Below are 26,900 nucleotides of genomic sequence, written 5' to 3' on the forward strand. Positions count from 1 at the left end.
ATTCTAATAATAGTAATGAGAGTAATAATATTATTAGTATAGATAACAAATTTAATACATTAAATTTCATACCCATATATTATCTATAATAGTATAACTAATACTGATCTTAAATATCTATTCTAATAATTTTAGTTGTAATTGTTCTATTTTTATGTAATATTCGTTTAAATAAATAAGTGCGAAGACAAAAGAAGAAAACGACGATTTGAAGACGCAAATGACCAAAAAGCTAAAAAGTACAAAGTACAATCCAAGTGGTTCAAATTATTGATAAGAAACGTCTCAAAAGTTACAAGAGTAGAAGACGCAAAACACAAAGTACAAGATATTAAATTATACGAAAGGACGTTCGAAAAACCGGAGCCGGGACCTGAGCCAACTATCAACGCGCGACGTAACGGAGCTAAAATTACAAGTCAACTATGCACAAGAATATAATATAATATTTAAATAATTATATAAATTATTTATATATTATATATTATATTAAATAACGTCGACAAACTAGCAAACAAAAAATATGTGAGCTGGATCTGATGGCCATGCGATCGCATGGGAAATAGGCATAAAACCCATGCGAGTGCATGAGCCCATGCGAGTGCATGAGATTTGCACTAAAATCTCATGCGATCGCATGAGTTACTGTAGCAGGCCACATCCTATAAATTCGCCAGTTTTCTGTGAGTTTTAGACTATCTTTTTCTTTTCCTCATTCAATGTAATATATATTTATATTATAATTTTAATTTAAGTTAATTTTAATAATAAAGTTATGGTTTAGTTGGGTTATTGAAAGAAATGTTTTACGGGTTTTAAAGTCGGAACTCTGTCCGGGTAACGCTACGCAATTAATCACCACTTTAAGCTATGTTCTTCCCTTTTAAATTAATGTCTCGTAACTAAGTTATTATTATGATTTTTTGAGCCGAAGTAATCGTGATGGTGGACTAAAAATTAAGATTGGGTTATTGAATTTTGTACCATAATTAAGGTTTGGACAAAAGACCGACACTTGTGGACATTGGACTATTGACTATTAATAGATAGGGGGTATTGTCTAATCGAATGACAACTCATTAGAATCTGTCGAACCTATCTTCAAATTAGTTAATCTAATAATTATTAAAATGATTATGTATGTTCTATTTAGTGACATTTATACGACATCTTTTACGATCATTTAATTAATTATTCGGGTTGAGTAATTGATTATTCATTCTGATCAAGTGGGTAAATTAATATTCATATCTCATTAAAACAGAGGTGGATTACATACAAGGATAATTGGTGTAATTGTTAACAAAATATTAAAACCTTGTTACAGTTCGAATCCCTAATTAGTTGGAATATTTGACTTCGAGAATAAGGTTAATTTGACGAGCATTTTATAATTATAACCGACGGACTATTATGGACAAAAACCAAATAGGTATCAAATAATCCAGGACAAAGGACAATTAACCCAGGTAATAAATTAAAATCAATACGTCAAACATCATGATTACGGAAGTTTAAATAAGCATAATACTTTCATTTCATATTTCATCGTACCTTTATTTACTGTCATTTTAATTACTGCAATTTACTTTATCGCAATTTAAATTCTGTCATTTATATTATCGTCATTTATCTTTACGCTTTATTTAAAATCGATAAACCGGTCATTAAACGGTAAAAACCCCCCTTTTTATAATAATAATAATAATACGACTTTTATATATATATATATATATATATATATATATATATATATATATATATATATATATATATATATATATATATATATATATATATATATATATATATATGTATATATATATATATATATATATATATATACACAAATATAATTGTTTAAAAATATAGCGTTAAACTTGGCTAGTTCCCTGTGGACGAACCGGACTTACTAAAAACTACACTACTCTACGATTAGGTACACTGCCTATAAGTGTTGTAGCAAGATTTAGGTATATCCACTCTATAAATAAATAATCTGTGTAAAATTGTATCGTATTTTGTAATTAAAAATATAACTATTTCGTAACCACCTCGCATAACATCAAGTTTTTGGCGCCGCTGCCGGGGAGCTAAAAAAAATAATTTTAAGTTTGTAATCTATTTTTGTAAAAAAAATTATAATTTTATATAAGTTTTAAATTTAAATATATAAATTAGAAAAAAATAAAAAAATAAAAAAATAAAAAAATAAAAAGTTATATTTTTAAGATTTTGTTTATAAAAGTATTTTTATTTTAAGTTTTTTAAAATACAAGTTTATTTTTATTTTATAAAATTTAGCTATCTATTATTTTACAAAAATATAAAACAGAAAAAAAATATACGGGCCGAACACTGTATCAGCCCAAACATTTGGCCTGGCATCCACTGCCATGCGACCGCATGGAAAAACAACTAACACCTCATGCGACCGCATGAGGTGATTTGACAGCCCCGATCCTAGTACGTACGAATTAGGGTTTTGGTTAATAATTATTATTATTAATTAATTTTAATTAGGGTTTTAATTTAATATTAATTAGTTTTAGTTTAAAATAATTTGTATTTTTAAGTTTTAATTAGTTTTATTAAATATATAAACTTAACTTTTATAAAATAATAATATAAAAATAATATTTTTATAAAAATAGGTAATATTATCATTTTTATTTCTTTTTATAAATTGTATATTTTAATCGTTTAATTCGTAATTTGTATATTTTTCATTCGTAATTAGTTTTAAGATTAGCATTTTGCCGTAGTTATTTTTATTTCTAAATTCTTAGGCTTTGCCGTAAAATCTCTTAAGTGCTTTTTCTTTAGACTAAGATTTAGGTGCTTTAGAATTTTACGACGTCGCTTATCGCTTTAATATTTTATAGATTTTAGTGACTTTTAAGTTATTGCCATTTTGAATATAGAATTCCTTTTAAGTTTTAATTCCTTTAGACGTAAGTTTTAATTTTTAGTATTTAGTACCTTTTAAGTTTCGACGCGCTACTTTCTTATTATTATTTTTCGACATTTGTTTTTCGACCTTTTATTTTTCGACATTTTTCGACGCACTCTTTTTCTTTCTTATTTCTCGACGCTCTAGTTTTTAGGACATAGAATTTTCTATTTCTTCTCTAAAATTTCAAAACGAAGAATTATTTTAAGCGGTTAAATTGATAGACATCCAAAATTTTCTAGTTCGTAGTAATAGTTGGATTTGTTAGTGGCGAGTTGTGGGCTTCCGATTTAAAGGGTCCTGGATACCTGCTGCATCTATTGGCTATTCGAAACGTGGGCAAAATCAGAAAAGTCTATTAATTTGATAACTTTTATAATTTTTATTTTTATAACTAATAGGATATTCAGTGAATGCACCGAGCAAAACGTTCACCACCTTTCATACGTTCACCACCTGTAACTCGATCAAGACATCTAGCCAATATTGTCGCCGTTGATTTTTCTTTAGAATCGTCATCTAGTCGACCATGTACTCCAATTCAAATTTCCAATAATCCATTTTTTGAACCCGACTTCACTACCAAGAACCCGGAGGAAATTCAAGGACAATTCCAAGATCCAGAACCACTAATCATTCCTCCTGAACCACAAACTGTTAAATTAGAATCCTCTAGTGATTCGTATTCAACAATTTTAATTATGGAAGTAACGGAACCTCTAAGTATGGAAGACCGAATGAGAGCCACACACACGGGCCAAGGTCACGCCATTATTAAACCAGACATTAATGCGACAGATTATGAAATCAAAGGACAAATCCTACACATGGTAACTAATCAATGCCAATATAGTGGTACGCCAAAAGAATATCCAAACGAACATCTTCGAACCTTTAATAGGATTTGTACTCTTTTCAAAATCAGAGAAGTTGAGGATGAACAGATCTATCTCATGTTGTTTCCCTGGACTTTAAAGGGAGAAGCCAAAGATTGGTTAGAATCGTTACCTGAAGGGGCGATTGACACATGGGATGTTTTAGTTGAAAAATTTCTTAAACAATTCTTTCCGGCATCTAAAGCCGTGAGACTTCAAGGAGAAATTGTTACGTTCGCGCAAAAGCCAAATGAAACATTATATGAGGTGTGGACAAGATTTGGAAAGTTGTTGAGAGGATGTCCGCAACATGGTTTAGACACTTATCAAATAGTACAAATATTCTACCAAGGTGTCGACGTTGCTACACGAAAAGACATCGACATAACAGCTGGTGGTTCCATTATGAAGAAAACCGCAACTGAAGCTTACAAGATTATTGATAACACTGCCTCCCACTCACATGAGTGGCACCAAGAAAAATATATCTTTCGTTCATCTAAAGCGGCTAGAGCCGATTCTAGCCATTACTTTGATTCTGTTTCTGCAAAAATAGATGCTTTCGAGAGACGAATGGAAAAGATAAATAAAGTTACTCACGCAATACGAATCGATTGTGAGCAATGCGGTAGATCACACTTAACGAAAGATTGTTACATTGAGCAAACCATGGAACAACGAGAGAATGTTTCCTACATGAACCAAAGGCCGGGAAATAATTATCAAAATAATTATCAACCGCCAAGGCAAAACTTCAATCGAAATCAAAACATTCTTTACAATCCAAATGGGCCAAGCAATAACTCATATAACCAACAAGGTCCGAATAACCAACCAACTCAAAACAACACTTTCAATCAACAAAAACCTATCTTGTATAAACCACCACTACAAATCGAAGAGAAAAAGTCAAATCTGGAAGAAATGATGGCAAAGCTAATGGAATCTCAAACACAATTTATTACATCTCAAACCCAAACAAATGAGAGGTTTGATCAGTCACTAAGAACTCAACATGCTTCCATTTTGAATCTAGAAAAACACGTAGGTACTCTTGCTAGCATGATGAGTGAAAGGGAACAAGGAAAGCTACCGAGAGATACTGAAGTAAATCCTCAGAATGAGAATGTTAATATGGTATCAACAAATTCTGAAAAACCAGCTTCAAAAGATGGGAAGGTTTTAGATGTGAGTAACAATGAAGAAGTTACAACACTACCACCACCACTCGAGTATGTAAAGCCAGTGGTGGCACCATACAGACCACCCATCCCGTTTCCAAGAAAAGGAGTTGAGTATGAGCAAGTGATAGGTAATAAATTTTGTGATACCTCTGGAAAGAAGAAGAAGAATAAGAAAGTACAAGAAACAAAAACCGTAAAAGTAAACCCGGTGAAGACAGTTTCACCAAAACCTCCACCCAGGTTGGGTGATCCGGGTGAATTTATTGTTCCTTGTCTACTTAGTGATTGTGTCATGTATGATGCACTAGCAGATTTAGGTGCAAGTGTGAGTGTTATGCCTCTTTCATTATATAAGAGATTAGGAGTAGGTGAGTTAAGTCCAACGAAAATGAGTGTTCGACTCTTTGATCAAACCATTAGGCACCCAGTTGGAATTGCTGACAACCTACCCGTTCAAGTGGGTAATTTAACCTTTTTAGTCGAATTTATTGTCATTGACATAGAAGAAGACTCAAACATTCCTCTAATTTTAGGTCGACCATTCTTAGCGTCCACCGGGGCGTTATTTGATGTAAGAGAGGGTAGAATGACACTTAGTAATGATAAAAAATCAATCACCTTTGTGAGTCGAAAGTCTAAATCTCCACCAACCAAAACCGTTGAACCAATAAAAACGATCGATGAGAAGCATATTATTTTATCAACTCCAACGGTAGTGCTTAACAATAATAAAACGCCTAAGTGTGGAGAAGATGAAGTAACACCTAATGATGACCTGATAACAAAGAACCCCGTTGTTGATACAAAATGTAATGACTCCGTTATTAATAGTTCAATGAAGAAACTTATTAAACGGATTCGCGATGCTAGAACCAAGGGGAACTTTAATTATGTAACCGGTTAGTATCCAATCTATCGCCTAAAGAAAAGGCAAAACTAGTTGAATTTGTGGATATTACACAGGAATCCGACCAATGGCTTAAAGCAAAAGTCAAAGATATGCAAGTTGATTATGGTCCAAGAGAAATTGACAATGAAGTTAACCTCAATTTCGACACCACAGCTATCTAAGTGTGGGGAGATTCAAATGTTCTAAGAAATAATGCTGTCTAGGGTTAGTTGTTCTGTTCTCGTGTAGTTCCGAGAATGGAATTCGATTGGTCTATTCCACTAGCAGACACTAAAGAATTAGTTTTCTCCCCCCATTATGAATTTTTGTTTTGTAGGTTTTGTATGAAATTTATATGCATTTTTAAATTTAATTTTTTTGTGATTTTAAAAACAAAATTTACTTTATTTCATTAAGTTTAAAAAAATAATTTCTAAAATTCATCGTAAGTTGAAGACTAGGTCATGGAACCGAAATTGCTTTACCCGAGGGCGGGGCGAAAAATTTTGTTATCATTATTTTTAATTTTATTGATCTAAAGTATATCAAAAAAATTAAAAAACCCAAAAATCTTTGCTTTAAAACAATCGCTTTAACGACAAATTTTAAATTTTGTCGAGGGATGGACTAGGTAAACATACCGAAACTACCTATAGTAAAAGGAAACAAAATTTTAAAAAAATTATTACTTTAAATTGTTTTAATAAATAAAGGTTTATATATATATATATATATATATATATATATATATATATATATATATATATATATATATATATGTTTGTAGTTTATCTTATGTACAAAACAGGGTAAAACAAGCATTTTCAAAGACTGACATTAAGTTCAGCAAAAGCTACTAATTTTAACGACAAGACGCAAAATATCAAATGTGATATAAAATAATATATTTGTAAACTCGGTATTTTTAATCACTTTTCTACACTAATCACCCTCATGAATTTATAATTATAGTCTGATTTCATGCAAATGAGGGCATTGCATGATCTCAAGTGTGGGGAAGTGTTATAAATTCTCTCGAGTTTACATTTAGTTTAATTGCCAAATTTTGTGAAAATTTAAAAAAATTTCAACTAAATGAATTCAAAATCATGTTTATACATATTTATGAACGATAAAACTAGGTGTTAATGCCGAAATTATTGTTACCTCGGAGAGAACATCAATGGAGAAACAACCCAAAATGCTTTAATTCATTTAAAATGGAATAAAGGAGAATAAAAAGGCAAAGAAAAGAATAAATAAAAGCTAAGTGTGGGAAGAATTTACCAAGTTCTTCAAAGCATATATCACATATTTGTGCAAGAATATTGCAGGTACTTTTGTTTTGGACGATAATAATCAGTTTTACCCAATTTACTGTAATATATTTGAAAGAAAGATGGATCTACACGATGAATCAATTCCATCATTAAAAGGAAGTAAAGTCTTCCGAAAAAGACACGCATTTCTTGATTTAGGTCAGGAAGTTGTCGTCCAGACCAGCTGTAGGTTGACGAAAAATCTAGAAAAGTCATCTATAAAATCAGTAGGAAATCCACGGACCTCAGCATTAAATTGGGTCACCAAGTGGTCAGGCTTATCCTAACCATGAGAGGATCTGTCTCGTAAAATGGGGAGGGCGCCGTGCAAATTAGCTTGATAAGACTAATGAATCAGAACCCCAGAAAGGATAATCTCCTTAAAGATCAAAAATCATCTTTTAAGTCTGATATTACTCAATCCTTGAAATTGACTTTAAAGATTGAGAATTACAAACTCATGGAATTCAATGATATCTAAACTCGAGCTTGAACGAGAAAATATTTTGATCAAAATTAAAACCGATTTGTTTTCTGAAAACCCATTTTCAATGCGTTCATTACCATTGAACGTAAAATCCTAGGAATTCACCTAAAATTCATTAGGTCACCTGAACCAAATCGGGTGTCAACCGTAAGAACGGTGGCTACATAGCATGGTCGAAGACAGGACCTTGTGCCAGACCGAAAAACTATAGGGTGATCTTTACTATTGCTCCTACAAAGGATAGTAATTACATCTGACACGTTTTAGACCATATTCAAAAGCATGTCACGGGACATTGCCTTAACAGTTGCTTGTTCAACGCTTTCCTTTACAACCGGACGGTAGTTTATCGAAAGGTAATATACGGAACAAGTAAACTGGACGTGTTGCTTTCCCAATACAAGGTTAGCAAGTGGGTGACACAAAACCATAAGTTTTGAGCTAAAATTTTCAAATCTGAAACCCACAAAACCCACAAAAATAATTTGCAAACACCGGTGAAGGGTTATTCCAGAAAACTTATCTAGGGTAAAATCTAGATTGAATTTTCAAAAAGATCAAATGTTTTCATAAAGATCCAATTTCCTTAAAGGATCTAAATTTTTAATAGTCATGTGGGACTGTAACCACATCGTTACTATCATTGTTTATACCGCCGTATCAAAATCACTGATGTATAAAGTGTGAAAATAAAAAAAGTGATTCCAGTAAAGTGTGATTTTATTTCAAGTTCTGTATTGCTTGAGGACAAGAAACGTTCAAGTGTGGGGATATTTGATAGTGCTCCAAATGAACATATATTTAGTCACAATATCCTTCAAATATGTAAAGCTTTTAGTTGTAATTGTTCTATTTTTATGTAATATTCGTTTAAATAAATAAGTGCGAAGACAAAAGAAGAAAACGACGATTTGAAGACGCAAATGACCAAAAAGCTAAAAAGTACAAAGTACAATCCAAGTGGTTCAAATTATTGATAAGAAATGTCTCAAAAGTTACAAGAGTACAAGACGCAAAACGCAAAGTACAAGATATTAAATTATACAAAAGGACGTTCGAAGAATCGGAACCGGGACCTGAGCCAACTATCAACGCGCGACGCAACGGAGCTAAAATTACAAGTCAACTATGCACAAGAATATAATATAATATTTAAATAATTATATAAATTATTTATATATTATATATTATATTAAATAACGTCGACAAACTAGCAAACAAAAAATATGTGAGCTGGATCTGATGGCCATGCGATCGCATAGGAAATAGGCATAAAACCCATGCGAGTGCATGAGATTTGCACTAAAATCTCATGCGATCGCATGAGTTACTGTAGCAGGCCACATCCTATAAATTCGCCAGTTTTCTGTGAGTTTTAGACTATCTTTTTCTTTTCCTCATTCAATGTAATATATATTTATATTATAATTTTAATTTAAGTTAATTTTAATAATAAAGTTATGGTTTAGTTGGGTTATTGAAAGAAATGTTTTACGGGTTTTAAAGTCGGAACTCTGTCCGGGTAACGCTACGCAATTAATCACCACTTTAAGCTATGTTCTTCCCTTTTAAATTAATGTCTCGTAACTAAGTTATTATTATGATTTTTTGAGCCGAAGTAATCGTGATGGTGGACTAAAAATTAAGATTGGGTTATTGAATTTTGTACCATAATTAAGGTTTGGACAAAAGACCGACACTTGTGGACATTGGACTATTGACTATTAATAGATAGGGGGTATTGTCTAATCGAATGACAACTCATTAGAATATGTCGAACCTATCTTCAAATTAGTTAATCTAATAATTATTAAAATGATTATGTATGTTCTATTTAGTGACGTTTATACGACATCTTTTACGATCATTTAATTAATTATTCGGGTTGGGTAATTGATTATTCATTCTGATCAAGTGGGTAAATTAATATTCATATCTCATTAAAATATGGGTGGATTACATACAAGGATAATTGGTGTAATTGTTAACAAAATATTAAAACCTTGTTACAGTTCGAATCCCTAATTAGTTGGAATATTTAACTTCGAGAATAAGGTTAATTTGACGAGCATTTTATAATTATGACCGATGGACTATTAGGGAAAAAAACCAAATAGGTATCAAATAATCCAGGATAAAGGACAATTAACCCGGGTAATAAATTAAAATCAACATGTCAAACATCATGATTACGGAAGTTTAAATAAGCATAATACCCCGAACTTTTCCATGTTTATATATATTAATTGAGATTGATATTTACATGATTAAATGTTTCTAACATGTTAAGCAATCAAACTTGTTAAGACTTGATTAATTGAAATATGTTTCATATAGACAATTGACCACCCAAGTTGACCGGTGATTCACGAACGTTAAAACTTGTAAAAACTATATGATGACATATATATGGATATATATATATAGTTAACATGATACTATGATAAGTAAACATATCATTAAGTATATTAACAATGAACTACATATGTAAAAACAAGACTACTAACTTAATGATTTTTAAACGAGACAAATATGTAACGATTATCGTTGTAAAGACATTTAATGTATATATATCATATTAAGAGATATTCATACATGATAATATCATGATAATATAATAATTTAAAATCTCATTTGATATTATAAATATTGGGTTAATAACATTTAACAAGATCGTTAACCTAAATGTTTCAAAACAACACTTACATGTAACGACTAACGATGACTTAACGACTCAGTTAAAATGTATATACATGTAGTGTTTTAATATGTATTTATACACTTTTGGAAGACTTCAATACACTTATCAAAATACTTCTACTTAACAAAAATGCTTACAATTACATTCTCGTTCAGTTTCATCAACAATTCTACTCGTATGCACCCGTATTCGTACTCGTACAATACACAGCTTTTAGATGTATGTACTATTGGTATATACACTCCAATGATCAGCTCTTAGCAGCCCATGTGAGTCACCTAACACATGTGGGAACCATCATTTGGCAACTAGCATGAAATATCTCATAAAATTACAAAAATATGAGTAATCATTCATGACTTATTTACATGAACACAAAATTACATATCCTTTATATCTAATCCATACACCAACGACCAAAAACACCTACAAACACTTTCATTCTTCAATTTTCTTCATCTAATTGATCTCTCTCAAGTTCTATCTTCAAGTTCTAAGTGTTCTTCATATATTTTACAAGTTCTAGTTACATAAAATCAAGAATACTTTCAAGTTTGCTAGCTCACTTCCAATCTTGTAAGGTGATCATCCAACCTCAAGAAATCTTTGTTTCTTACAGTAGGTTATCATTCTAATACAAGGTAATAATCATATTCAAACTTTGGTTCAATTTCTATAACTATAATAATCTTATTTCAAGTGATGATCTTACTTGAACTTGTTTTCGTGTCATGATTCTGCTTCAAGAACTTCGAGCCATCCAAGGATCCGTTGAAGCTAGATCCATTTTTCTATTTTCCAGTAGGTTTATTCAAGGAACTTAAGGTAGTAATGATGTTCATAACATCATTCGATTCATACATATAAAGCTATCTTATTCGAAGGTTTAAACTTGTAATCACTAGAACATAGTTTAGTTAATTCTAAACTTGTTCGCAAACAAAAGTTAATCCTTCTAACTTGACTTTTAAAATCAACTAAACACATGTTCTATATCTATATGATATGCTAACTTAATGATTTAAAACCTGGAAACACGAAAAACAAATTAAAACCGGATTTACGCCGTCGTAGTAACACCGCGGGCTGTTTTGGGTTAGTTAATTAAAAACTATGATAAAATTTGATTTAAAAGTTGTTATTCTGAGAAAATGATTTTTATTTTGAACATGAAACTATATTCAAAAATTATGGTTAAACTCAAAGTGGAAGTATGTTTTCTAAAATGGTCATCTAGACGTCGTTCTTTCGACTGAAATGACTACCTTTACAAAAACGACTTGTAACTTATTTTTCCGACTATAAACCTATACTTTTCTGTTTAGATTCATAAAATAGAGTTCAATATGAAACCATAGCAATTTGATTCACTCAAAACGGATTTAAAATGAAGAAGTTATGGGTAAAACAATATTGGATAATTTTTCTCATTTTAGCTACGTGAAAATTGGTAACAAATCTATTCCAACCATAACTTAATCAACTTGTATTGTATATTATGTAATCTTGAGATACCATAGACACGTATACAATGTTTCGACCTATCATGTCGACACATCTATATATATTTCGGAACAACCATAGACACTCTATATGTGAATGTTGGAGTTAGCTATACAGGGTTGAGGTTGATTCCAAAATATATATAGTTTGAGTTGTGATCAATACTGAGATACGTATACACTGGGTCGTGGATTGATTCAAGATAATATTTATCGATTTATTTCTGTACATCTAATTGTGGACAACTAGTTGTAGGTTACTAACGAGGACAGCTGACTTAATAAACTTAAAATATCAAAATATATTAAAAGTGTTGTAAATATATTTTGAACATACTTTGATATATATGTATATATTGTTATAGGTTCGTGAATCAACCAGTGACCAAGTCTTACTTCCCGACGAAGTAAAAATCTGTAAAAGTGAGTTATAGTCCCACTTTTAAAATCTAATATTTCTGGGATGAGAATACATGCAGGTTTTATAAATGATTTACAAAATAGACACAAGTACGTGAAACTACATTCTATGGTTGAATTATCGAAATCGAATATGCCTCTTTTTATTAAGTCTGGTAATCTAAGAATTAGGGAACAGACACCCTAATTGACGCGAATCCTAAAGATAGATCTATTGGGCTTAACAAACCCCATCCAAAGTACCGGATGCTTTAGTACTTCGAAATTTATATCATATCCGAAGGGTGTCCCGGAATGATGGGGATATTCTTATATATGCATCTTGTTAATGTCGGTTACCAGGTGTTCACCATATGAATGATTTTTATCTCTATGTATGGGATGTGTATTGAAATATGAAATCTTGTGGTCTATTATTATGATTTGATATATATAGGTTAAACCTATAACTCACCAACATTTTTGTTGACATTTTAAGCATGTTTATTCTCAGGTGAATATTAAGAGCTTCCGCTGTCGCATACTTAAATAAGGACGAGATTTGGAGTCCATGCTTGTATGATATTGTGTAAAAACTGCATTCAAGAAACTTATTTTGTTGTAACATATTTGTATTGTAAACCATTATGTAATGGTCGTGTGTAAACAGGATATTTTAGATTATCATTATTTGATAATCTACGTAAAGCTTTTTAAACCTTTATTGATGAAATAAAGGTTATGGTTTGTTTTAAAATGAATGCAGTCTTTGAAAAACGTCTCATATAGAGGTCAAAACCTCGCAACGAAATCAATTAATATGGAACGTTTTTAATCAATAAGAACGGGACATTTCATCATATTTCATCGTACCTTTATTTACTGTCATTTTAATTACTGCAATTTACTTTATCGCAATTTAAATTCTGTCATTTATATTATCGTCATTTATCTTTACGCTTTATTTAAAATCGACAAACCGGTCATTAAACGGTAAAAATCCCCCTTTTTATAATAATAATAATAATACGACTTATATATATATATATATATATATATATATATATATATATATATATATATATATATATATATATATATATATATATATATATACAAATATAATTGTTTAAAAATATAGCGTTAAACTTGGCTAGTTCCCTGTGGACGAACCGGACTTACTAAAAACTACACTACTCTACGATTAGGTACACTGCCTATAAGTGTTGTAGCAAGATTTAGGTATATCCACTCTATAAATAAATAATCTGTGTAAAATTGTATCGTATTTTGTAATTAAAAATATAACTATTTCGTAACCACCTCGCATAACATCAATATTTTCATTTGTTAATAATATATTATTAATTATGTAATATTTAATAATCATATAATATATTATATAGTAACTTTTATTGATTCTTTATTATTAAATATTATATATATTATAATATATATAATAATTATAGATAGATCTCATATGTCATTATACATAGATTCATTTTAAATTACAACATAATTATTTTATCACTTATCTTACCTTTTTGATTCACATGTTTAATCCTATGTTATTATTTTAAATTATCATATATACTTACATTTATGTATACGTATATATATTTAATTACATATTTATTTACAAATAAATTGTCCGTGAATCGTCGGAAATAGTCAAAGGGCAAATGCATTCATGAAAAATAGTTCCAACATTTTGAGACTCGGTTAAATAGACTTTGCTTATCATGTCGGAATTCTTAAAAGATTAAGTTTAAATTTGGTCGGAAATTGCCGGGTCGTCACACTACATCTATTATCATGCAATTACTGATATCAATCCTCATTAAAATGAACATATTCATTCCGGACACTTCGACAATCATGTTGGCATTAATTACTTGAACACTATAAAGCAGTGATTTTTGAGATCACGCTGAGTTTATTACTCCTTGATTCTTTCATCACTTATGATTGTGTGTTATTATTAGGTTGTAAATTCATTACGCGTAACTTTCCGTTATCTCTTTCCATGTACTTCGTTTAAATTGAACAGGATGGTTCTCACGGCATTTTGGATAACCCTGTCAGCCTTTGGCTTCTACCAATGTTTTGACAATCTTCAATCTAGTTGGCTCTGCTGATCTCAAAATATATTGGATTATCCGAATAGGCGCATTATTTACTGCGGGGATTGGTCTACAGTTAAAGCAGACTTTCCTGATGACCAGTCGTTACACGAAATAAATCTCAAGGCCCTTAACTTTTTATGTTCAAGTTGTCATGGAAAACGGAATCGAAAGATAAACTTTCACTTATATGTTATTTAGAGTATATCTAGGTAAGTATCTTTCCAACTTACAGTCTTAATGGGTATAACTCTAAATCGCAGATGACAAGAATCTTGATAGTTCAGTGTGAACGTCGTGATTAAATAATTCAAGCTGTGTGGAGGCGTCACAATAAGAATGATCTGAGTTCTTTATGAGCACATCATGAATCAGCATTCTTCAAACTTTCAGGACTTTGCCATCTTGATAAGCCAATTATTATTGACATTGATTTTCTTTATATTTTAATTTTTCAGCATATTACTGTCTTTTGATATGTTGATTTTGAACGCCATCATGAATGGATTTTCCATTGTTATGCACGAACTCATGTTTCTTTGTTGTGAGCTCAGATCACTCGAAGGTGTTCTCCCTTAAATGCTTGAATGGTTCGCAATAAAGAATCATACTTTTCAACTTTAAGTGAGAAGGAATACCTACTTCAACATACACTAAGTTATCTCTGTATTTTCAGGGTTTAGTTTCGATTATTAAGTCTTAGGCCCGTGTTAACGTGGTATGCACTAGCCAAACAGATAATCCTTAATCCCTTAAATGATCTATTGAATGTCCCAATCATAGCTGTGAGGCTGAATTGGTAGAGTAACGTTTGAATATTGCTTGGGGACATCCAACACCAACTTTCTCTAACGATTATCAATTATGATAGGGGATACCCTCAACCAACTGTTGAGTTCCTTAACAACTATCATTTCATACAGTTTCGGAGATAATTAGGTGATTACCTTCAAACACTACAGATCGTCCATGACTTTCGAATCTTAGATGATCGTTATTCTTACTATGATTGTCTAATGCCAAGAATTCATAAGTCACATCTATCAGTACATCACACAACAAATAAACATAAACATTCAAATCAGTCCTTACTAATAAAATATATCAATTCTCAGTACAGTAATTTCTTCATCTCCGTCATATTAATCAAAACAAGCTCATTTTCGAAATTTTCAACTTTGTAGGATTTTCTGATGAGGAATTTTATACTTTTTAGGTATTTTCTGTTTAAACATATACTCCCCCTAAAATACTAAAACATAAAATCTTTTTGTCTTTTAGCATTTTATCAAAAGAAAAAGAAAATAACTACAGACTAGCATGCAAACATGAAAGAAATCATGCAAAGAAATACAGACAAAGAGCAAAAATATGAAATACAGATTAGAAACTAAAATCTATATGTCATGCATCCTACATACAAAGTCTAAAAGTTTGATTAACTCTCACAATCAACATCCGAAATTACTTTGTCTCGATCAACAATGTCATTCATCTCTAAAAGTAGCAAGAACCTAGGTTTATCAAAAGCCTTAGTAAAAAGGTCAGCCCTCTGGTCCTTAGTACCTATTCTCTTAACCTCAATTATCTTTTTCTCATAGAAATCTCTAAGAAAATGATATTTAACACCTATGTGTTTAGTCTTAAAATGTTTCACAGGATTCTTAGTAATTACTATAGCAGCAGTATTATCAATATAAAGAGGAGAGAAAGAGATTCTTAGTCCATAATCGTGAAGTTGTTGTTGTATCTAAACAACTTGCGAACAGCAACTAGCAGTAGCAATATATTCAGCTTCACACGTGGAAAGTGCAACTGCAGTTTGTTTCTTGCATTGCCAGGTCACCAGCCTTTCACCTAGAAATTGACATCCTCCTGATGTTGATTTTTTATTGATTTTGCAACCTGCATAGTCTGAATCACTGTATGCTACAAGATCAAACTTGTCTTCGTTCGAATACCAGACGTTGAGATTTAGAGAATGCAACAGATAACGTAGAATTCTTTGGCAGCTGTAAGGTGAACTGTATTCGAATTAACTTGATAACGAACATACAGACATGTTGCGAAGATAATATCCAGTCTAGAGGCAGTGAGATACATGAGCGATCCGATGATTGCTCGATAATATGTAGGATTAACAGGCTCCCCTTCACAGTCTAATGAAATACCGTGATTCACAGCTAGCGGGGTCGACACAGGATGTTCTTAAGTCATATCGAAATGTTCGAGTATATCATTTACATACTTTGCTTGATGAAGAAAGATTCCATTATCAGTCTGTTCGACTTGTAAACCAAGAAAGTAGTGTAAGAGACCCAATTTGCTCATTTTGAATTCGTCCTTCATAACCTGCTTAAACTCATCGACGAGTTCCTGGTTAGTAGAACCAAAAATAATGTCGTCTACATAAATCTGGACTAAAATAATATCATCATCTTTAACTTTTGTGAACAGAGTACAATCTACCGTGCCCATTTGATAACCTTTTTCGATCAGATAACTTGACAAACGTCTATACCAAGCTCTCGGGGCTTGATGTAAACCATATAGGGCTCTTCATAAATGGTAAACTTTTTTAGGATGAAGATGATCTTCAAAACTCGGTGGTTGACTAACATATACTCTATCATTAAGCTTGCCATAAAGAAATGCACTCTTGACATCCATCTGAAACACTTTAAACTTCATAAATGAAGCAAAAGTCAAGAAAATGCGAATAGCTTCCAATCTGGCAACAGGAGCAAAAACTTCATCATAATCGAATTCATGATCTTGCTGATAACCTTTAGCAACTAATCTTGCTTTTTTACCAATAACATTGCCATCTTCGTCAAACTTGCACTTCCAAACCCATTTAAGATCAATTACTTTAGCTCCATGCGGCTTAGTAACTAGCTCCCAAATATCCAAACGATTGAATTGATGAATCTATTATTGCATTGCCATGACCTAATCAACATGCTTCAATGCTTCTTTTGTTTTCTTTGGTAGTATTCTAGAAATATGACATGAGTACTCGTAGTATGCAGCATCAGCTGTCATATGAGTATCAATTTGACCATCAAATTGAACTTTCCTTCTTGTTCTAACACATGCATTTGGATCTCTAATAATATTCTCTCTAGGATGAGCAGCTGTAGTTCTGGGAACTGGTTGTGCAGGAACAGGTATCTCATTGTGTAGATTCGTAGTATCACCAATATCTTCATGATTATCAGAACTTTCACTTGAAATATCATATCTGCAGGTATCGTACACTGGATCAATGTCTTGATCTGAATCTTGAACTGGTTCATCAACAGTGGGTAATGGAGTTGAAGTTGGAGTAGGTGCAGATACTTCTTGTTCATTCTGTAAATCAAACAGCATTTGTAACTCAACTTCATTCTCCGTCTGATCTGGAGCAAGATTGAATGAGTCAATCAGCTCATCATAGTTATAAATCCAAGGATGACTCTTCGGAGCACTCTTCGTTTGATTCCTCTGGACATCAACTTCAGACCATTCTTCAACACATCTTATTTCATTGTTGAAAACTCGCTTGTTAGGAGAACTATACCCGAGAAATACTCCAGTAACCACTTTTGAATCAAACTTACTTCCTGGTTTTCTTTTCAAGATGGTACACGGCGCAACAAATGGTTCTAGATGTTTCAAAGATGGTTTTCTCCCATGCAATAACTCATAGCAAGTTTTACCTAGTCGTTTAATAGTCAGAACTCGATTCATAGTGTAACAAGCATTTGCAATAGCTTCACTCCAAAAATAAACATGTAATGATGAATTTGCTAGCATTGTTCTAGCTGTCTCGATCAATACTCTATTCTTTCTTTCAAAAACACCATTCATCTAAGGAGCGTATGCAGAACTGAACTGCATATTGATACCTTTCTCAATATAAAAACCTGCAAGATACTAATTCTTGAATTCTGTACCATTGTTGCAATGAATCTTTCTTACCTTTATATTAAAACCTGTTTCTAATCGATTGATTAGCACTTTCAAGTTCTCAAAAGTATCGGACTTCTCTTTCAAAAACATTACCCAAGAAAATCTTGAATAATCATCAGTTACAACCAGACAATACTTACTTCCATCAATACTTTCAAAATGATTTGGACCGAACAGATCCATATGTAACAATTTAAGTGGAGCAAAGATTGGATTATACTTGTGATAACCCAGAAATTTCCGACCAAATTTAAACTTTATCTTTAAATGATTTAATGTTTCTGACATGAAAAGCAAAGTCTGTAATGTTGAAATCTCAAAAACTTTGAACTATGTTCATGTATTCATTTATCCTTTGACTGTTCCCGACGATTCACGAACAATTATGTGTAAATAGATATGCATGAGTATATATGTGTGTGAATATTAAATTGAGAATTATTAATAAAACATTTAACATTTTGGTTGATATGAAAATAAGTTATGAAACTATTATATGACTTGAAAAAGTTAACAAAGTATTTGATGAATAATACTTTACATAAACGTATTAGTTTCAATATATGTTTATCGACGGAAAGTAAAAGATAATATAAAATGATTGAATTATCAGATACATTGTGATTATGATTACGGGTCTTTGTTATGAGGTCTACTATGATTTAAGAAATTTGTTCTTTTTAACAATATTCGAAAAAATTGGTAAAGTGATTTACATGTAAGAACAAAAGTGTTAATTAACGAGAACTAGATAAAAGTTAGTGGAGATTCCTGCTTAACTTTCGATGCTGATTTACATGTCTTCTTGAAAGTTGTTGATGGTGCTCTTGATAAGTAAATTATTTAGTTTTCATAATATTAAAAACGTTTTACGGTATAGATGAAACCTTTTAAAGAGTGATTTTGAATATAACTAATTATGGAAAACTAAATTATATTTATTCGATTTAGTACGAACACGTTTTTCGATATAATAGAGTTTGATTATAAAATGTTTTTATGGATTTTCAATGATATGAAAATAAAAATAAAAATAAAATAAAGATTTCTAATGAGCACTAAAAGACTATAACATTTCATCTCAAGATTTCAAGTTGAAATGATGGAAATCACTAAACCTGCGCACTTGCAAGAGAAAAATCATAACTAAATCATACTTACTCGAAAAAGGGTGATTCCGGTGTCCAGACGTCCGTAACTCAAAAATCTACAACTTTCAAGAAGACATCATATGCGGATCGCGTACCCATCTACGCGAAACGCGTAATGTTGTCTCGACATATTTTGTGGCGGCTTCACTGTTTAACACGTTTATTATTTATTATAATATCATATTATATTATTATATTATTTATATATCTATATATATATGATCGATCGTAATGTTTTCTAACTATCTATCTCTCACACTCTCTCTATAATTATATTTATTATTATTATTATTAGTATTATTATACATAAAATACTACGACGAGGTCATAAGCGAATTATTTTAAAACGGGTTTTTCGAGCGGGATAGAGCTAAGAAAATTATGGGTTATAGCTATGGATGTTATGGGTATTTCTTAGGGGTTATGTGATGGAATTTAACAAGTTTCATAAACAACATGTTCTTATAGTTAACTTGATCATTAAACCAATTTAATGTAGTTAAAACAAGCGGAAGCATTATGAAAAGTTCATGTTAACATGTTAAGCTATTAAGTTAAATTCCATGATAATATCAAGTCTTGGATAAATGCTTACAAATATAACAAGTAGAGAAGATATATATACCTCCTCAAGCTAGATGAGGGTTATTTCAAATGACTAAGATGGTGAACAATTGTGTAGAACCTCAAGCTATTGTGCACCAACACCACCCTTAAACTTGTTAGGTATTAAGACCCTTAATCACCTTTGAACAAGCTCAAAACCCTTTCCTTTTACACCCAATATTCTGGACAGCAGCAAGTTGAAAGGATGATGATGAATGTAAGCTCCAAAACTACGAAACCTCAAGAGATAATACCCAGGCTAACCTCTAACACCGAGTACATTGGTTAGGATTTAATGACACTTGAATTTCTAAGTTGCAAAACAACTTGAACAACCCTTTTGTTCAGCTCAAACTTGCGGCCAGAATAATAGCAGAAAGATAGATAGAGTTTCTCACTTCTAAAAAAATTTGAGTCAAATGTCTTGGTTAAATTGTTAAGCATGCACTTGAGAATATTTTTATCAAAAGTAACAAGAATAAACTAGCATGGGACTTGTCTTGGAGTCCCAAAAACTGCCCATCCATGCCATTATTTTATAACAAGAATGTTTATATAAAACTTGATGTTATATATATATATATATATATATATATATATATATATATATATATATATATATATATATATATATATATATATAACTTGTTATAAAACATATGCATTGTTTAGTTACTTATATACTTTATAAACCTTTTATAAAATATAACACAATATAATTATTTAAACCTATAAACAATTATATATAATTATCCAAATAATTTATCTCAAGTGATAATGTTTTAGAAAACCGATTTTCTAAAATCCAAGTGTCGCGTATTTACTTAATGATCCAATCGTTAAGCTCAAATATGTTTAAGGTGTCGGTAAGCTTGTTATTGGGTATGACCCGACTTGGATCATAACATATTAGCCACATTAATTAAATATGTCTCTCGGGCATACGAAATACCTTCAATCTCCCACTTGCACGAGAAACATAAGAAATTAATGCAAGTGACGGATACCACCTAACTACCGTCCATCACCCCAATATGTTATGACTTTGTGCCATTCAATAACATCATCCTTTTCGAGTTCCCATCTCGAATATGAATAGGTTAATCTTTTCATTATATCCTTTCGTCCTAGATGTCATGTTAAATCCAAGAGATACAGAGTGATCCCTCTCTTCTAGATTTAACTTTATCAGGCCTTAGACATCTGACTCTCAACGAATAAGAGAGACAAATTCCATCTTGACTACATACATCCTAGATATATACTTTGTATCATACCTGAGCTCTTCCTTATAAACTACCATATTTTAGAATAGCAAAGAAAGAATCAAGGCACAATACTTGATAAATATCTGAACTCAATATGTATCTCAGGTCAGAGGATTCAATGATATTCGCCTTTACTCAAGATTACATGCGATCAACCACAAAGGCTCCATACAGTAAGTCTTGAGAGCGGGTCTTCCAATATTTGTATCCCACAAATATCTATGAACCTTGGTCGCAACCTTGCCCCACATTCAACCTATGAATGTATACCAATCCAAGTTCATAATAGTCTAAACCTCACACTGGTTCTCACAAATGTGATCGACTATGAAATTTAGAATAATTGCTTATTCATGGATAAAATATGCAAAATAGGAACTTGACTCAGGATTAATAAATTAACACCATAATTATATTAATGAGTTTGAACCACTTCGTTCCATTACAATACGTAAAATAGATCACAACCAATCACTAGAATATCGAAGCCCTAATGCACTAACATGTCCTTGATGTTTTGCACCATGTAAGAGCTTCGTGAGTGGATCCACTATATTAAGATCTGTGTGAACTTAGCGAATACATATCTTTCCCTTTTCAACTTCATCCCTTATGTAGTTGAATCTCCGCTCAATGTGACGGGTCTTTTGGTGAGCACGAGGTTTTTTGATTTGAGCAATCGCACCCTCGTTGTCACAAAAGATCTCAAGAGGGTCCTGAATGGAAGGGACTACTCCTAAGTCATCGATGCAGGTTCCTGAACTGCCAATGAGGCGACAATGTACTCTAACTCTGTAGTGGATAATGCAACAACGTCCTGTTTTGAACTCTTCCAAGAGACCGCACCTCTATTTAATGTGAAGACATAACCGAACTGTGATCGAGAATCATCTCGAATCAGTTTGTAAACTTGCGTCCACGTAACCTTTTACAGCGAGTTCCTCCTCGCCAGACCCATATATTAGAAACATATCCTTAGTCCTCCTAAGGTATTTCAATATACTTTTAACCGCAATCCAATGACTGTTTCTTGGGTTATTCTGGTATCTACTTGTCAGGCTAAGAGCGCATGACACATCCGGTCTAGTGCATATCATTGCATGCATGATTGACCCAATAGCAGATGTGTACGGGACTTTTTTCATTCTCTCTTGTTCATCTTTCGTGGTAGGACACTGGGATGAAATGAGAAGCATTCCTCTTTGAATAGGTACCAAACCTTTCTTAGAGTTGTCCATCTTGAACCTTTTCAAGATCTTTTCAATGTATGCACTTTGATTCAAACCTATCAGTTTCTTGTGTCTATCCCTGTAGATCCCAATCCCCAAGACGTATTGTGCTTCTCCAAGATCCTTAATGGAGAAGCATTTACTTAGCCAAGTTTTAACACCTTCCATTTACTTAGCAGAGGTTCTTTGAGTTGACTTTGTTATGTCCTAATGTTTATGCCGATGAGAATCTTAAAATTGAAGCTTACATTGATGGGCTATCCGAGAAAATTGAGCATGGGTTGAATCTAGTGAGCCCCAGACTATTGAGGCCACGATGTCTATGGCTCATAAGTTGAATGATAAGATCTTGAGAAGAAGCAAGACTGCTGTAACCGAACCCAGTGAAGAGACTGTTAAGAAAGCTGATAATGGGAAGAGAAAGTGGGATAATAACCGCAATCAAAGCCAAGGTCAGCAGAAAAAGCAGGATACTTCTGTTTCAAATAACCCCAGTCAGCGTGTGAGTCCTCGTTGTTACAAGGCTCATGATGGTTTATGTACCGTGACTTGCAAGAGGTGTTCCAAATAAGGGCACATTGCTAAGGATTGTACGGTGATTCTGCCAGGTTCTGCTACTCCTGCTATAAGTGGTAATAATGGTAATAATGCTAGTAATAGAGGTGGGAATGGTAATGGTAATGGAAAGTCGAATAATGGTGGTAATCCGAGGGTTTGTTACTAGTGTGGGAAGCCGGGGCATTTCCGTGATGCCTGTCCCAACAAGAAGACTGGAGAGACTGCACATGGTAGAGCGTTCAACATTAACGCTAGGGATGCTGAGGAAGATTCTAAACTTGTTACTGGTACGTTCTCGGTCAACGATTTATCAGTTTATGTACTATTTGATTCAGGGGCTGATTTGAGTTTTGTGTCGAGTAAATTAAGTCCAAAAATCAAAACACCGTTAACTCCTTTAGACAATACTTATATTGTTGAAATAGCTAATGGTAAAGTGCTTACTACTAAGACTGTGTATCGTAAGTGTAACATTAATCTGGCGGGTAGAGATTTTGAGATAGATTTGGTACCGATTGAACTTGGTAGTTTTGACATTGTTATTGGGATGGATTGGTTATCTGTGAAACGTGATGAGATTGTGTGTTATGATAAAGCTATTCGTATTACTAATGTGGTTGGAGAGCCACTGATGGTTTTTGGAGATAAGAAATGCCGACAGTTAAATCTTATTAGCTGTTTGAAAGTTCTTAAACATCTTCGCAAAGGCTGTCATGCTATTCTAGCCCATGTTGTTGATTCCTATAAAGAAACGAAAAGCGTTGGTGATGTTCATATTGTTAGAGATTATCTCGAGGTATTTCCCGAAGATTTACCTGGCCTTCTGCCGTAACGCGCGGTAGAATTTCAAATTGATCTTGTTCCTGGTGCTGCTCCTGTGGCACGTGCTCCTTATCGTCTTGCACCTTCCGAACTTCAAGAATTGTCAAGTCAACTCTGTGAGTTGTTAGACAAGGGTTTCATTCGTCCTAGTTCGTCCCCTTGGGGAGCTCCTGTTCTGTTTGTTAAGAAGAAGGATGGTTCTTTTCGTTTGTGCATTGATTATCGTGAGTTGAATAAGCTTACTATTAAAAACCGTTATCCCCTTCCGAGAATTGATGATCTGTTCGATCAGCTTCAGGGTTCATCTATTTATTCAAAAATCGACCTTCGTTCTGGCTATCATCAGTTGCGTGTTAAAGAATATGATGTTTCGAAAACTGCTTTTCGCACCCGTTACGGTCACTTTGAGTTTCTTGTTATGTCGTTCGGATTGACAAATGCACCTGCTGTGTTCATGGACCTCATGAACCGTGTGTGTAGACCCTATCTGGACAAGTTCGTTATTGTGTTTATCGACGACATCCTTATTTATTCGAAGAGCGATGAAGAGCACGAGGAATATTTGAGGTTAGTGCTTGATCTGCTGAGAAAAGAAGAGTTGTACGCTAAGTTCTCTAAGTGTGCATTCTGGTTACGAGAAGTTCAATTCCTTAGACATATTGTTAGTAAATAAGGGATACAAGTTGATCCTTCTAAGATTGAGGCGATTGAAAGGTGGGAAACTCCGAAAACTCCTACTCAGATTCGTCAGTTCCTAGGATTAGCAGGTTACTATCGAAGGTTCATTCAAGATTTCTCTCGTATCGTGAAACCTCTGACTGCTTTAACGCATAAGGGGAAGAAGTATGAGTGGAAGGATGAACAAGAGGCTGCTTTTCAGATTTTAAAGAAGAGGTTGACTACTACTCCGATATTGTCACTACCTGAGGGTAATGATGATTTTGTTGTCTATTGTGATGCTTCGCGTTAAGGATTTGGTTTTGTTTTGATGCAACGAAAGAAGGTCATTGCGTATGCATCACGTCAGTTGAAGATTCACGAACAGAACTATACGACTCATGATTTAGAGTTGGGGGCCGTTGTTTTTGTGCTTAAGATTTGGAGACATTATTTGTATGGGGTCAAGAGTACTGTGTACACAGATCACAAAAGTCTTCAACATATCCTCGATCAGAAACAGTTGAACATGAGACAACGAAGATGGATTGAGACATTGAACGATTACGATTGTGAACTTTTGTATCATCCGGGTAAGGCCAATGTTGTGGCGGATGCGTTGAGTCGTAAAGAAAGGGCTGAACCTCGCAGGTTTAGAGCCTTGAATATGACAATTAGAACAAACCTCGCAAGGCAGATTCTTGAGGCACAACAAGAAGCCTTAAAGGAAGAGAATTTTGTGAAAGAGAACGTAAGAGGTATGGCTAAGAAATTTGAGATTCGAGCAGATGGTACTAGGTACTTTGTAGGACGTCTTTGGGTTTCGAAGTTTAGTGAACTGCGACAACTTGTTTTGGATGAGGCTCATAAGTCTAGGTACTCTATTCATCCTGGTTCAGGAAAGATGTATCATGATCTTAAGGAGCTGTATTGGTGGCCAAATTTGAAAGGTGATGTGGCTACGTATGTGGCTAAGTGTTTGACCTGTGCTAAGGTTAAATCTAAACATCAAAAACCGTCTGGACTGTTGGTACAACCTGAGATTCCCGAGTGGAAGTGGGAAGGAATTACGATGGATTTTATTACTAAGTTACTGAGAGTTGCGGGTGGCTATGACACAATTTGGGTGATTGTAGATCGACTCACTAAGTTGGCTCACTTTTTTCCAATTAGGGAAACAGAATCAATGGAGAAGCTTACACGGTTGTACTTGAAGGAGATTGTTTCTAGGCATGGTGTTCCTGTTTCCATTATTTCAGACCGAGACAGTCGCTTTGTATCAAGGTTTTGGCGATCTTTACAGGAAGCCTTGGGAACTAGGTTAGATATGAGCACCGCTTATCATCCTCAGACGGATGGTCAGAGTGAAAGGACCATTCAGACGTTAGAAGATATGTTACGAGCGTGTGTTATTGATTTTGGTAATGGGTGGGATAAATATTTGCCGCTAGCTGAGTTTTCTTATAACAACAGTTATCACGCAAGTATTCAAGCCGCACCGTTTGAAGCTCTGTATGGTAGGAAGTGTAGGTCTCCTGTCTGTTGGAATGAGGTTGGGGATGCTCAACTCACAAGTCCAGAAATTATTCACGAGACTACCGAGAAGATTGTACAGATTAAGCAAAGATTGAGAACTGCTAGAAGTCGGTAAAAGAGTTATGCCGATAGAGGAAGGAAAGACGTAGAATTTCAAGTTGGTGATCGTGTTATGTTAAAGGTTTCACCTTGGAAGGGTGTGATCCGTTTTGGTAAGAGGGGAAAGTTAAGTCCTCGTTTTGTTGGACCGTTTGAGATTGTTGAGAGATTTGGACCGGCGGCATATCATTTGAAATTGCCACTAGAACTCAGTGCTGTTCACGATGTTTTTCATGTGTCAAACTTAAAGAAGTGTTTGGCCGAGGCCGACAAGACTATTCCTCTGGAAGAACTTCATGGTGATAAGAAACTACACTTTATTGAGGAACCTATTGAAATTATGGATCAAGAAGTTAAGACTCTTAAGCAGAGCCGAATTCCTATTGTCCGGGTTAGATGGAACGCTAGACGCGGTCCCGAGTTCACTTGGGAGCATGAAGATCAGATGAAGCAGAAGTACCCGCATTTGTTCCCAGATGCTGAGTCAACCCCTGCACCTGCTTAAATTTCGGGATGAAATTTCCGTAACGGGAAGGTACTGTCACGACCCTACTTTTTCCGTTATCTTTTACCGTTAATTATTTAATG

Source organism: Rutidosis leptorrhynchoides, chromosome 9 (assembly GCF_046630445.1).
Source record: "Rutidosis leptorrhynchoides isolate AG116_Rl617_1_P2 chromosome 9, CSIRO_AGI_Rlap_v1, whole genome shotgun sequence".
NCBI classification, from domain to species: domain Eukaryota; kingdom Viridiplantae; phylum Streptophyta; class Magnoliopsida; order Asterales; family Asteraceae; genus Rutidosis; species Rutidosis leptorrhynchoides.